This window comes from Bos mutus, chromosome 3 (genome assembly GCF_027580195.1).
Source record: "Bos mutus isolate GX-2022 chromosome 3, NWIPB_WYAK_1.1, whole genome shotgun sequence".
NCBI classification, from domain to species: Eukaryota; Metazoa; Chordata; class Mammalia; order Artiodactyla; family Bovidae; genus Bos; species Bos mutus.
Genome location: NC_091619.1, coordinates 94,929,744 through 94,943,292, shown reverse-complemented (window position 1 = coordinate 94,943,292; position 13,549 = coordinate 94,929,744). Strand labels below are relative to the sequence as shown.

General features: G+C 42.5%; 1 protein-coding gene and 1 pseudogene across 1 annotated transcript in view; one reads left to right on the top strand and one right to left on the bottom strand.

Annotated features, from left to right (window-relative positions):
• AGBL4 (AGBL carboxypeptidase 4) overlaps positions 1-13,549 on the bottom strand; it is a 1,467,493-nt gene that overhangs the window by 659,717 nt on the left and 794,227 nt on the right. The gene's annotated exons all lie outside the window — the stretch shown is intronic.
• Positions 11,825-12,135, top strand: LOC102270951 (histone H4-like; annotated as a pseudogene).

The following is a 13,549-nucleotide window of genomic DNA, read 5'->3' as shown; positions in this document are numbered from 1 at the left end:
TTCCCAGTTGTAAAGGGCTCTGCAGACCCCTCAGCTGGCAGGGTCTGTACAGAAGTGCTACACAGGACACTGCGGCTCAAAGTAGTGCAGTGAGGGTGGTTCATGTGTAGAGGCACTGCCCTGGCACCAGATGTGGGGCGTGAGCAGCACATCTGTGCCCAACCCCCCAGAACTTCATCCTTCTCCCTGAAGAGAACCCAGTAAAGCAGCCCCACCGGGGCCTATCTCAGAGCCTGTCTGGGAGAGCAGAGAGTCTGTGCTCTAGAATGCAAGCTCATACCTCTCCCTTCTTTGGTCAAAGAGTGAAATTTTCCTTCTGAACAGAACCTGGTCTCATTCTATTGACTGGATCAACACTGGGAAGGAAGAACCTGTTGGGGCTGATTTGAAGTATGGGTAACATTATCATTCCAGTAGCTCTGCCAATTTAAATAAATGGATGAGTGTCTGATAAATGGGAGACTGAGTAGATAAGTGAACAAAGGTTCGTTGAAAGAGGAAGCACTCAGCTGAGAAGAGAACCCACTTTGGGTGTCTGGCCAGGTGGGTGAGGAGTTGGTGGCTGTAAGGTGGGATGGTGGTGCTAAGTGTCCCATGTCATCAGATATGATTGGCATGTGGGCACCATTGTTCTGAACTCACGAGTAGAACACTGAGATGTGTTCCAGAGCCCCATCCAGGGAGCAGGTTGTGCCTGGGTGACCACACTAGGCTCTCCGTGTGGCCCGATGATTGCTTCAGTCTGGCTTCAGTGACAGTCTCTGTCACTCATCTGCCTCATCCGTGATCACTACCAGCAACCTACAATTCTGATTCTAAAGGCATGGCTTGGTGGCAGTGAGCAGCTGGGGAGCCAGGAGGAAGGGTCTGGGGATGGAGAGAGTCATAATTAATCAGTTTCAATAAGCTGGGAGTGCTGAACACAGCACAAAACTGATGCCGTGGAGCTGACAGAGGAGCAGCCAAGGCAAGGGAGAAGCCTCAGTGAGGGAAGGGCCAAAAGCAGAGAGCAGAGGATGACAAATGTCTGCAGACATTAAATGACTTTCCCCAGGCCATACAGATTGAAGTAGAAAGGCAGGATTCAAGTCCAGAGCTTTGTAACCCCAAAACCTGTGCTTTCTCTTATACCACACTGTGATCACACAGCAGGGGATTCCTAGATGTGTGTGCTCAACTTGATGCTACTGCTGCAAGTCAGTTTGAGAAAGAGAATAGGTTACCAAGTTGCAACTAGATCTTATCCATCCCAAATCCCCCATCCTCTCCACGCCACCCAAATTCCAGGCCCATAAAGAGGCACTAACTTGACCAAGGTCACACAGTGGCTTAGCATCCAGGTCTCTGAATTCCCACAGCACCTCATAAGAAAAGTTGCTGCCCTCAGGTTTTCAGTGAAAACTGTCCTTTCAAGGCCAGCCAAGAGCTTAAAGCTCATCTGCTAGGAGGCTTCATATGATTATTTACTTAAAGAAAGTGAAAGTCACTCAGTTGTGTCCAACTCTTTGCAACCCCATGGACTGTCCATGGAATTCCCCAGGCAAGAATACTGGAGTGGGTAGCCTTTCCCTTCTCCAGGGGATCTTTCCAACCCAGGGATAGAACCCAGGTCTCTTGTATTGCAGGCAGATTCTTTACCAGCTGAGCCACAAGGGAAGCCCAAAAGAAAGAGAAGTTGCTCAGTCATGTCCAACACTTTGTGACTCCATGGACTATAGCCTACCAGGCTCCTCCGTCCATGGAATTTTCCAGGCAAGAGTACAGGAGTGGGTTGCCATTTCCTTCTCCAGAGGATCTTCCTGACCCAGGGATGGAACTCAGGTCTCCCTCATTACAGGCAGATGCTTTACCATCTGAGCCACCAGGTAAGCCCATTAAAGAAAGGGAAGACACCTAAATTTAGCCCACTGAGGAATGAAATACTGATGTACAAATGCAATTAGGAAAAAAAAAATTCAGTGGTATGCTTTGGGAAGAGTGGGTAGCCTACATACTTCAAAGAAGGATAGTGATTCAGGCAGAGAAAAGGGTGGGTTGGGAGTGAAGTGACAGAGCACCCTGGCCAGGTCTTAGGCTGGCAGGGAGAAGTCTTCGTTTCTACAGGCCCCTTTTGAGCACCACCTTGAGTCTGTGTGGAGAAGGCGATGGCACCCCACTCCAGTACTCTTGCCTGGAAAATCCCATGGACGGAGGAGCCTGGAAGGCTGCAGTCCATGGGGTCGCTGAGGGTCGGACACTACTGAGTGACTTCACTTTCACTTTTCACTTTCATGCATTGGAGAAGGAAATGGCAACTCACTCCAATGTTCTTGCCTGGAGAATCCCAGGGACGGGGGAGCCTTGTGGGCTGCCATCTATGGGGTCACACAGAGTCGGACACGACTGAAGTGACTTAGCAGTAGCAGTTGAGTCTGTGTCCCAGACAGGATATTTTCCCGCGTTCTCAGAGGGCACTTGCTAACTGACCTAAGGTGGTAAGAGGTAATACTAAGAACCTGGGTTATACAATTATGTGGGTCTGGCTTTGCCACTCGTCAGCTGAGGGACCTTGGGGAAATCACCTCACCTCTATGAACCTTATTTTCTTCATATTATCAAATGGAAGTGCTCTCTACTTTGTAGGGTTATAGTAGGATAAAGGTAACATATGCATAAAACATTCAGCACAGTTCTTGGAATATAGCAGATGTCCAATAAACTGTAATTTTATACTTATTACTATTGTTACTACTGTCATTATTACTGTGAAGTGAGGAGCCTGTCACTGGGGTGTTTACATGGCACCTTTGGGGCCTGGCTATTTTCTCTTTCTTTCAGGACAATGGAAATTACATGTTTCTCTGAAGTAAATGCACTCAGCTCCCACTCAACACCTATCCTACCTATCGTGAATATACTCACAAAAGGGTGAGGTAGGAATCATTTCTTTGAAACTTGTCAGTAAGCCAGAACTGAAACTTCTGTCAGGCTCAGTAACACCTTCTGACCTTGGTAAGAAGACCAGACTAGTGTCTGGTTTCACAATTTTGAAAATTAGCTAAGTCCTGTCCCAGTGCCTGGGCTGGCTGTGCAGTAGAAGCAAATATCCTGAGCCCAGACTTGGTTCTGCTGGGTCCTGGTTATCAGATGTGTCTATCTTGAAATTTTCTAACTTCTCCTCTGGTGCCTGAGATTAACCAGGGACAGGGGTCACAGTTGGGCAGGTGTCCAGGTTCCCCTTTCTCATCCTCGGGGTGCTCTCAAACCCTCTACCTCTGTTCCTCACATGCAGAAACAGCCAGATGACTGAGGAGCTCCAGGACTCATGGGGTTGTTCTACGGCCCATGGTTAGGTCCCAGTTCCAAAAGGATGGCTCAGAAAACAGACTGATTCTGTTAGCTGGTATGTAAAAGAAAATCCTTTTCTTTTACAGGATTATGCAAATTGTACCACCAGAATAACGCTAACATGATGATTTGGGGTGACTCCCACTCATATTGGCTATAGGACAAGTTCAGGGATCTGGTCTACTGATGGAGCATAGTTTGCCTCTGATCTCTGGGCTTGAGCAGTGTGTGCGGGCCCAGCACAGAAACTATGGTGCTGTCTCTGGAGTTGCAGCAACTGAAGACAGCATGGTGGCAGCAGATATCCTTTATCCTCGCCCCTCCTGCACAGCAGAGCTGGGCTCTTCTGTAGAAGTAGCTGTGCCTATTGCATGCCTACCTTCTCTGAAGTCTTTTGAAGTTGTTCTGCATTTCCCACAAATCTTCCTCATTGTTTTCAATTAATGTTTGAATGCTGTACTCGTCTAGGCCTGTCTCAATGTGTGCCATAAGAGCACAGAATTCCCTTGCATGATGGGTCTGTTCTGGGTCCATTGGTTATTTTTCCTACTGATGGCGATATATGGAAAGCACTTAACATTGTCCAGTCAACATCAAAAGAGCACATATTCTAGGGATAGTGTGATGAAGGCCTCAAGCAAAAGAGATAAGAAAAGACATGGTTGGAAGATATGCTGATCTATGCTGATTCTGTACAATTCTGGATGGCACATTTAACATGACCAGAACATGAATTATCACATTCACATTTTCTTTCACACTTGGAATGAATCCTAGAATTGTGTTCATCAACAAAGCATCATTTTAAAACACTTTGAAAGGGTTATTAGAAACCAGGATTTATAAGAGACACAACAAAGATTCTCTTCTGGACCAAACTCTAGTCAGGCTCCTCAGAGTTCTCTTCTCAACTAGGCCCTGACTTTGGGACTTCCACGTTCATCATTTGCATTATCCAATTTTAGCCAGAATCCATCCTGCTAAGACAGTTTAGTCAGAACAACCCCCCCTCCCCCGCCAATCCAAAATAACATGCTCACCCACAATATCTGATCAGATGTTACCATTATCCTTCAGGTAACATCTAATCTCTCTGACCTGTCTTCAGTAATCAGTAAGAATCTTGTTCGTTGGTTTAAACAGGATCCCCACTTTTCCCTGGACTTCCCTGGTGGCTCAGATGGTAAAGCGTCTGCCTACATTGTGGGAGACCCAGGTTCAATCCCTGGGTTGGGAAGATCCTCTGGAGAAGGAAATGGCAACCTACTCCAGTACTCTTGCCTGGAAAATCCTATGGACAGAGGAATGTGGTAGGCTACAGCCCATGGGGTCGCAAGGAGTCGGACATGACTGAGAGACTTCACTTCACTTCACTTCACTTCATTTTCCCTGATGTCTCCTCTTAGTAATTTATGATTTTTTTGTCCACTGACCACCACCCTCTCTTGCTCCTTGGATATAAATTCTCACTTATCCTTATTGTTTTTGGAGTTGAATTTGATCTTTCTTCTTTACAAAACCCCATTGTAGTAACCGTCTGAATAAAGTCCCTTTACCATTCCTTAACAAACGTCACAAATTTTTTTCTTTTCTTTAATAGCACCATGAATGATAAAGTGTCATTAGTAATAACAAAACCAGCATTAAATAAAGGGCATTAGGAAACATCAGAGAGAAGGTGATCTATATTGTTTTCACACAAACATGTTCCAAGGAGCCATGCATTATGAGTAAAATCAGTGTTGCTCCCTTTTTCTCCAGATGGGAAATATGAAATTAACCAGGAACCGTGTATTTTATAATACAGAACATGAAAAGATGGTGTCTGGACATTTCACTTCACTGGTTGAACAGTAACCAACGATCTCTCTTTTTCTAGGCATTGGTCTAAATCATCATCTAAATTCATGTTCTTCACGTGGGTTCATAATTTTTGTAATATTTAATCAAATTACTTCTGTATATAGGTGCCCCATGAAAAAAAATTTACCTGGGGCCTTGCACACCAGAGGTGTACACAGGTGGATATAAAATATGTCCAGCTTGTGGCTTAACCGTGGGGTCTCGTCATCAGAGAGGTGATGAAGGAACACTTCTGCGTACAGTTTGCAAGATCATTGTCCCTTCATCATAGCTGTAGCTAAAGGGTCACTACAGGTCTCAACTGCACAGGCGTATCACAATCAGTGACTGAAAGTGGAACTTCAAAGCAATCTGCCACAAATTAGATATATACTTACAATAAACTATTAAGGGTAAACAGATTGTATATTCATTTGTTCTATGCTGAAATATGTAAAGGGAAAATGCATAGAAAGAAGACTAAGGGGAAATAGGATAAAATTTTGAGTTGTCTTTAAGAGGAGAAAAAGGGGATTTTCCTGAGTCATAGGTACTTTTCAGTACTTTCTAAATTTGCTACAATAAGCATGTGCTTTTTTCAGCTCACTGAACATCCTTCAACTCGTGTTTCTTACTTCTCTGCACAGGATATTCCCTCTTTCCTATGGACTCATTCTCCCCAACTACTCACCTTCATTTGGTTAAGTCCTACCGACCCCTGAAATCCTATCTGGAGCACCACTTCCTCCAGGCACCCTTCTCTGACTCCTCCAGGCTATATTAAATGCTTTTTTAATGAGCTCCCATATTACCTTACAGATTCTTAATCATTCCACCTGCAACTGAAAGTTTTTTTTTCTTTCCTATCAGTCCTGCACTCCAGTAACTCAGCACTATGAATGGCAAACATAATGTATAGCCAGGCCACTCAGGATGACTGTTCTCTTGCTCTCTGTAATCCTGCTGCTCAACCAGCGCCAGCTTTACCTGTACCCTACTCACATGTTTGGCCTTGCTATATACTTGCCCCAGACCCCAGCTAGTGATTGTTCTTATCAAAGGAGCCATGAGGGGCCTGCCTGTCTGCTGGTTTCCCTGGTAACTAATGAACCAACCTGACCTTAACTCCCCCAGTGACTGGCCATCTCTCCTTCCCTCCAGGAACAAAGACTGCCACCATTTCCTGCCAGCCATCCACTGCACATAGTGGGTTGTGTCTTCAGGACCTCGTTTCAGATGTGTAAGCTTCCCTATCCTTTAAACCACTGAGGTTTAATATTGCTGACTCTGGGCTCTTTCGACTGTCTTGAAGCTGGGCAAGCATAGGACTTGTAGACCTTCAGGGGTCAGTCCAACACACAGATTCTCAGAAATATTAGTTAAATGAATATCTGGATGAAAATAAACTTTTAAACTCCTTTTAAAAAGATATATGCATGAACAAAGCCTAGGAGGCTTAGGGAAATCTTTTTCCTTTCCCATTGATAGTTTAAAAAAATTGTTAATGGAGTGTTTCTATAAGTAAATAATCTGTGAGTCCTGTCCTCTACCAGGAACAGAAAAAAAGTGTGGTAATTCTTTAAGGCAGTGTTGGGCAAATAAGTCCTTAATAACACTAATTCCATAAGATAGTCTGTGAAGAAAGGAGGGAATGAGTGTCTATAGTCAAATAACTGCAGGAATGCTGTATGCACTGGCCCCCTCTAAAGACTTACTGTGTATATTAGCATATTACAATCTTATAAAAAGTCTTATTGTAAAGAATCCTGCTAATTTATTTTTAATCCAAGCTTCTCAAATTTTTAAAAATATGAATTCTTTCTTTATGTAACACCTATTAACATCTGTTTCACAGAACACTTTGAAAAATGCTAGGTTTAAGAGATAAAGCTTCCTAAAGAAGGAATTTTCTAACTCAGGGTGAAGGTAAGAAGTAGGAAAAATATAAGGAGTGAAAGAGACAAAACAAAACATACTAATAAAGTGTAATATTTATTGAGCACTTAACTATGTGGCATATTATATCAAGTGTTTTATATATATATATATATATATATATATATATACACACACACACACACACACACACTGTCTTCCCTGTAGCTCAGTTGGTAAAGAATCTGCTTGCAATGCGGGAGACACAGGTTCAATCCCTGGGTCAGGAAGATCCCCTAGCAAGTGGATTGCCAGGGAAATGGCAACCCACTCCAGTATTCTTGCCTGGAGAATTCCATGGACAAAGGAACCTGGTGAGCTACAGTCCACGGGGTCACAAAGAGTCAGACATGACTAACTAACATACACACACACTTTATATATACATTTGTTTAACTTTTACAATAGGTTTAAGAAGTAGCGTTATTATTCCCACTTTAAAAAAAGTTAATGTACACCTGTTCCCTATTTCAAGGTTAAAGTGATTCAGTATGTTATAGATAGTACTCTCTCTGAGTTACTTCAGACTTTCTCTCTTATCCACTATACTATCACCACTGAATGACCAAAACCTTCCTTATCTTGGTGGAGTAGGTAATGAAATGAGAATATTGCCTTCCTCTATTCCTCTTCCCATCTCTCCCCATTTTTACCCTCCGCTCCCCTTCCCTTCTTTTCTCCCTTCCCTTCCTCCCTCAAACATCCTCTTGAATGTCTGCTCTGTGTTAGTCACTGTTCTAGGTGGACCTTGGGTTTCAGAGATGAAAGAAAAGTGAAAGTGAAAGTCTCTCAGTCATGTTCGACCCTTTGTGACCCCATGGACTGTATAGTCCATGGAATTCTCCAGACCAGAATACAGGAATGGGTACTCTTTTCCTTCTCCAGGGGATCTTCCTAACCCAGGGATCGAACCCAGGTCTCCTGCATTGCAGGCAGATTCTTTACCAGCTAAGCTACAAGGGAAGCCCAAAAGGTGAAAGTGAAGGTTGCTCTATTCAACTCTTTGTGACTGTACAGTCCATGGAATTCTCCAGGCCAGACTACTGAAGTGGGTAGCCTTTGCTGTCTCCAGGAGATCTTCTCAACCCAGGGATTGAACCCAGGTCTCCCGCATTGCAGGCATATTCTTTACCAACTGAGCCACAAGGGAGGCCCAAGAATATTGGAGTGGGTAGCTTATCCCTTCTCCAGAGGATCTTCCCCACCTAGGAATCAAACTGAGGGGTCTTCTGCATTTCAGGCAGATTCCTTATCAACTGAGGTATGAGGGAAGCCCTTTAAGAGATGAATCAGAACCAGTTTCTCTTCTTGAAGGACCTCCAGTCAAGCCAATTAAGTCAATCAGCTTCCAAGTCCTGGGACAGATTAACAGAAGAATGCAAAAGGAGATAATCCTCTGGATTGCATCAAGAGCATCAGAAAGGCTATTAACCAAAGGCCACCTAGAGCTGCTTCCCACACATTTCCTAGGCTGGGTCCTTAGAAGAAGAGTATTTGGCAAGGATGGGAGGAGGGGGTATAAATTTTATGTACGAATCACCAAATTAATGCTGTTTTTGTTAACTAGATTTATGTGAGACTTGGGGGTAAGTACACCTGTTTCCTATTTCAAATATTCCCTGGAGATCTTAGAGATAAGCACTATGCTGATCTGGCCACATGCCAAGAAGCTATTTCGGCCAAAGAGTGTAAAATTTTACTCACATGGGGTTTAAAAAATAAATATTAATATCATGCAGGGCAGAAAGAAACTTAAATTCTATCTACAGACTTAAAAAAATGTCCCTGTACCTCTCTAGATCATAGTGTCAATCACACTGCTCTCTGCTTGCCTCAAAGTCAGGATGGGGAGATCCACTGAAGATTTTTGTTGTTGTGTTCAGTTGCTAAGTTGTGTCTGACTCTTTGTGATCCCAAGGACTGCAGCACACCAGTCTCCCCAGTCCTTCCCAGGTGGCTCAGTGATTTAAAAAAAAAAAAAAATCAGCCTGGTAATGCAGGAATCATAAGAGACATGAGTTCAATCCCTAGGTCAAGAAGATACCCCAGAGGAGGAAATGGCAACCCACTCTAGTGTTCTTGCCTGGATAATTCCAAGGACAGAGGAGACTGGTGGATTATCCATGACGTCACAAAGAGTCAGACACAACTGAACGATTGAGTATGCACATTTAAGAATAGAAATTTTTTCTGTCCCCATCCTCAGCATATAGCACAGTGCCTGGTATATTATACTTGTTCAATTAATGCTCGAAAAAGGACAGATGAGAAGGGGAATGTGGGGAAGAAGTGATGGAGGTGACTTGGATGAGACAACAGAGTCACAGAATATTATGGGACATTCAGGAGTTTGACCCTGCATCCTTTGGTACAAGGTTCAGCTTTAAGAAGATACACATTACTTGCTTACAGCTGCCTCATGATGCCTTAATCAACAAAGAATCTTGGGCTGACCTAGGGGAGCATTTCTGATCTCTCCTGTGGATTAGGAGTCTCAGGCCTGCCATCCTCCTTGTTGGAGACTGTCACTGAGAGAGGAGAGGGAAAGACAAGGCTCTATTTGAAATTCAACTAGTATTGCATAAAGAATGATGCACATGAAAAATTGATCATGACACTGGACCCAGGCAAATATTATTAATAATGCAGTATTTAAACACATAATATATCCCCATTAATGATGAAAAGAAACTCAAAGTCACAGCAAATAAAAGTCATTTCAAGGAGACCAAAAGGAAGAGAAATAATTTCTGTGTGGATCACTCCACAATATCTTCCTTTATGCCACCATCTTATACCACCATCTATCAGAGTGAGTAGATTTTCTATCAAGAGATGGAGCAGAACCTTTCTTAATAGGAATATTTCAAACCACTGCCTAGTGGAACCCAGCAATACTAACCTTCTTTCTCCCAATTTCATCTATAAAATGGAGATGAGTTCAGTCAGTTCAGTAACTTACTTATGTCCGACTCTTTGCAACCCCATGAACTGCAGCATGCCAGGCTTCCCTGTCCATCACCAACTCCCAGAGCTGCTCAACTCATGTCCATCGAGTTGGTGATGCCATCCAACCATCGCATCCTCTGTCATCCCCTTCTCCTCCTGCCTTCAATCTTTTCCAGCATCAGGGTCTTTTCCAAGGAGTCACTTCTTCCCATCAGGTGGCCAAAGTATTGGAGCTTCATCTTCAGCATCAGTCAGAACTGATTTCCTTTAGAATTGACTGATTTGATCTCCTTGCAGTCCAAGGGACTCTCAGGAGTCTTCTCCAACTCTCACATCCATACATGACTTCTGGAAAAACCATAGCTTTGACTATTATAAGGACCTTTGTTGGCAAAGTGATGTGTATGCTTTTTAACATACTGTCTAGGTTTGTCATAGCTTTTCTTCCAAGGGGAAAGTGTCTTTTAATTTCATGGCTGCAGTCACTGTCTGCAGTGATTTTGGAGCCCAAGAAAATAAAATCTGCCACTGTTTCTACTTTTTCCCTATATATTTGTCATGAAGTGATGGGATTCGATGCCATGATCTTAGTTTTTTGAATGTTGAGTTTTAAGCCATCTTTTTCAATCTCCTTTTCCACCACCATCAAGAGGCTCTTTTAATCTATCTGACAGAAACCGAAGTTACATATAGAACTATTGCATTTTCAAAGATTTATTATATATATATATATTCCAAAGGAAAATGGAAATCATAGTATATACTTTCAGCATATGACATGAGCACAACCTCCCTCTGAATCATTCATCTCATCCACCTCTAACGGCATCTAAGCTTTAGGCTTCTGCCATGATACTGTGATACCAATGAGCAGGTAAGAAGCAGCAGTGGAAAAAACACTGGTCTAGGATCTGAGTTTTAGTCTCATGTCCAGTAGTAACTCACTCCCTCTTTCTGGGCCTTGGTTTCCATCTGCAGTATTAAGAGGCTTCTAGATAATCTTCCAGTCACCAAATTGTAACTCTGAATATTTGCAATAATGTAGATAGGACAAATTACTAGAAGCATGAGATTTGGAGTATTCTCATGTCCTGGGTTCAGATGCAGCTCCTCCACATACTTGCAGTTAGACCTTGGTTAAGGTACTTAACCCATCTATGTGTTAGTTGCTCAATTGTGTCTGACTCTTCAGACCCCATGGTCCATAGCCTGCGAGGCTCCTCTGCCCATGGAAAATTCTCCAGGCAAGGATACTGGAGTGGGTAGCCTTTCCCTTCTCCAGGGGATCTTCCCAACCCAGGGATCAAACCCAAGTCTCCTGCATTGCAGGCAGATTCTTAACTGAGCCACCAGGGAAGTCCAACTTGACCCTTCTAAGTCCCAAATTACTGGGTGATAAAATGAGACAATAACGGTTCCATCCTTGGGGATTTAAGTACTAAGTAATCCTAGATAACATTCCTAATAAAGGAAGATGTGGAAAGCATGTCCAGATCCATTTAATTTCAAAGACCTTGCCCTTTCCATTGCAACAGTAGAATATGCCAACATAAACAAACATCCACAAAGCCAGGCAGAGTATAGTAGAAGCACAAGCATTTTGCTGTTGACTGACAGGTAAGAGGGACTGATCTGTCTGTGGGTTAAAGCAGCAAGTTGTTTCATCAAGGAAAGAGTTCTGGAGTCAGAGGCCAGTGATTTGAAACACTTAACCTCTCAGGATCTCAGTTTCTTCTCCTATAAAATATGGACAGCAGATTGCGACAGCAACCATGTCTGGTCGTGGGAAGGGTGGCAAAGGCCTCGGCAAGGGGGGTGCTAAGCGCCATCGCAAAGTCTTGCGGGACAACATTCAGGGTATTACTAAGCCAGCTATCCGGCGTCTGGCTCGTCGTGGAGGCGTCAAACGTATCTCTGGTCTTATCTACGAAGAGACTCGTGGGGTGCTGAAAGTGTTTCTGGAAAATGTGATCTGGGACGCGGTCACCTATACGGAGCACGCTAAGCGCAAGACTGTTACCGCCATGGATGTGGTCTACACGCTCAAACGTCAGGGCCGTACCATACGGTTTTGGTGGTTGAGCAAAGCATCTAGCTTGAAACGTTTAGAAAAACTAAAGGCCCTTTTCAGGGCCGCAAAACAAACAAACAAACAAACAAACAAACAAACAAAAAAAAATATGGACAGCAATAGTACTTGCTTTATGGAATTAAGAGTATAGATGAAGTAATGTATGTAAGCACTTAGCACAGTGCCCGGGACATAATAAAAGCTCAATAAATAATAGCTACTGCTATTATTATAGTGGTGTCTTTTAATGACATGAAATTAAAGAGTATACTTATAAATGATCAAAACATTCTAGAATAATCCAAACAGCCCACAAGATGCTGCCAACCCTAAAAGAATCAGAAACCCAGAATAGCATTTTTCCATTGGCTTTCCAACTTCTTGAGGGCAAAAGAAAAACTCTGGAAATTACGCATTTTGGCCTTCAACCAGGCTCTATTCTCAGAGGTATTATTTACATTTCAGATTTTATTGTCTTCTATGGTGCTGACATGAAATAACCTTCTGTTCTCTTCCATGTTAAAAGAGTACAGTGTTTCTTGGGTCAATAAATAATTCAGGGCTATATTAATATTTTAAGAAGAATAAGCAATATATTTTAGACCCTAGAAAAACCATGAGGACTGAAATTAGTTATTTGCAGCTGAAAACTTAATTGAACCAACATATTGATTGTTTTTTCTTCCAGGTTTTATTGTCCACACAATGAAGAGGAGTGCCTGCTTCTATTCCAAATGCTGCATACTTAATTATATCTGCTGGATTTGTTTTCATAAAAACTCAAAAGCATCCAACCATGAACTTAAATGCTTTTGCCCATCTGATGCTAAACATAGAACCACTCCTCTTTCCTTACAACAGTGCACTCTTCTTCATACATTCTTTAAGAATAATAGATGCCATTTTTCCATAAATATCAGATTTCTGAGTTAGCACTTATAACCTAGCTAAAGGAGGAGAAAAGAAATTTATTTTTACCTACTATGTCTCAGATCTATGTATGTATGATCTTATTTAATCCTTAAAATAACTCGTTGGTGTAGATAATATCTTCTTTTCTAGATGAAGAAACAGAGTTTCAAAGAGGTTGAGTAACTTGTCAAGGTCACCCAAAAATTGCATCCAACCTAAAAACCAAGTTCTTTCCTTCACACCAAGCTGCTTCATAGTACTAACAATGATTAAAAAAAAAAAAAAAAAAAAGCTCAGCAGTGTGCTGGGCACTGTTTGAAGATGTTTATATGCATTAATTAATTACTCTAAAAATCCTTTGAGATAACAGCTATTTTTATCCCAATCTGCAGTTCAGGAAAATAAAGCTTAGAGAGATGAAGATGGGCTTTCCCAAGTTTCCCTGATATTAAGTGGAAGACCCTATTTGAAGTCACATAGTCTGACTTCTAGGGTCCTATCTTTTAATACTCC